This window comes from Rutidosis leptorrhynchoides, chromosome 6 (genome assembly GCF_046630445.1).
Source record: "Rutidosis leptorrhynchoides isolate AG116_Rl617_1_P2 chromosome 6, CSIRO_AGI_Rlap_v1, whole genome shotgun sequence".
NCBI classification, from domain to species: domain Eukaryota; kingdom Viridiplantae; phylum Streptophyta; class Magnoliopsida; order Asterales; family Asteraceae; genus Rutidosis; species Rutidosis leptorrhynchoides.
The window spans coordinates 335,125,573-335,127,319 of NC_092338.1; the positions used below are offsets into that span (position 1 = coordinate 335,125,573).

Sequence of the window (1,747 nt, forward strand, 5' to 3'; positions counted from 1 at the left end):
AAAAAAAAAACGTAAAAAAAAAAAACAAAAACGTAAAAAAAAAAAATATATATATATATTTTTTAAGATTTTGTCTATAAAAAAAAATTGTTTTTTTTAGTTTTATTACCTTTAGATTTTTAGACTATAGTCGCAACTTTTAGTATTAAGTTTTGTTTTGCCATAGTTATTTTTACTTCTAGAATTTTTAGGCTTTGCCGTAAAATCCCTTAAGTGCTTATTTCTTAGACTAAGATTTATGTGCTTTAGAATTTTGCGACGCCGTTTTTCGCGCTACTTTCTTATTTTTATTTTTCGACGCCTATTTTTCGACCTTTTATTTTTCGACCTTTTTCGACGCGCAATCTTTTTCTTTCTTATTTCTCGCTATTCTAGTTTTAGGATAAGATTTTTATTCTACTTCTTATCTAAATTTCTTAAAATTACGAAAATTTATTTTAAGTGGTTAAATTGATAGACATCAAAATTTTCTGGTTCGTAGTAATAGTTGGATTTGTACGTGGACCGGGTTATTGGAGCCAAACAGTACTCAATTATATTGAGACCAAACGAATCCTGCCCCTCTGCTGCATCTTTTGGCTATTCGAAACGTGGGCAAAATCAGAAAAGTCTATTGATTGGATAACTTATTATAATTTTTCTTTCCTTTTAAAAACTAATAGGATATTCAGTGAATGCACCGAGCAAGACGTTCACCACCTTTTGTACGTTCACCACCTGTAACTAGATCAAGACATTTAGCAAATATAACCGCCGTTGATTTTTCTTTAGAATCGTCATCCAGTCGGCCAAGTACTTCAGTTCAAATTTCCGATAATCCATTTTTTGAACCCAACCTCACAATTGAGAATCCAGAGAATATTCAGGAACGGTTCGTAGATCCTGAACCACTAAACTTTCCTCCGGAGCCACCAATCATTCAAACAGAGATTGTTGAGGAACGAACCATTAAATCAGAATCATCTAGTGATACCGATTCAACGAATTCAATTATGGAAGTAACGGAACCTCTAAGTATGGAAGATCGAATGAGAGCTAAACGCACGGGCCAAGGTCACGCCATTATTAAGCCAGAAGTTAATGCTCCAGATTATGAAATCAAAGGACAAATTCTACATATGGTAACTAATCAGTGCCAATATAGTGGTACGCCAAAAGAAGATCCCAACGAACATCTTCGTACCTTTAATAGGATCTGTACACTATTCAAAATCCGAGAAGTGGAGGATGAACAGATATATCTCATGTTGTTTCCCTGGACTTTAAAGGGAGAAGCCAAAGATTGGTTAGAATCGTTACCTGAAGGGGCGATTGACACATGGGATGTCTTAGTTGAAAAATTTCTTCAAAGATTCTTTCCGGCATCTAAAGCCGTGAGACTTCAAGGAGAAATTGTTACGTTCACACAAAAGCCAAATGAAACATTATATGAGGCGTGGACAAGATTCGGAAGGATGTTGAGAGGATGTCCTCAACACGGTTTAGACACTTATCAAATAGTACAAATATTCTACCAAGGTGTCAACGTTGCTACAAGAAAAGACATCGACATAACAGCTGGTGGTTCCATTATGAAGAAAACCGCAACTGAATCTTACAAAATTATTGATAATACAGCCTCCCACTCACATGAGTGGCATCAAGAAAAAGATATCTTTCGATCATCTAAAGCGGCTAGAGCCGATTCTAGCCATGACTTTGATTCCGTTTCCGCAAAAATAGATGCTTTCGAAAGACGAATGGAAAA

The 1,747-nt window shown here is 35.3% G+C and overlaps 1 non-coding gene across 1 annotated transcript; it reads right to left on the reverse strand.

The window, feature by feature from the left end:
- Positions 1-1,376: 1,376 nt before the first annotated feature.
- On the reverse strand, positions 1,377-1,483 carry LOC139856385 (small nucleolar RNA R71). The gene has a single exon (XR_011761870.1). It is a non-coding gene; the product is annotated as a small nucleolar RNA R71 (small nucleolar RNA).
- Positions 1,484-1,747: the final 264 nt, after the last annotated feature.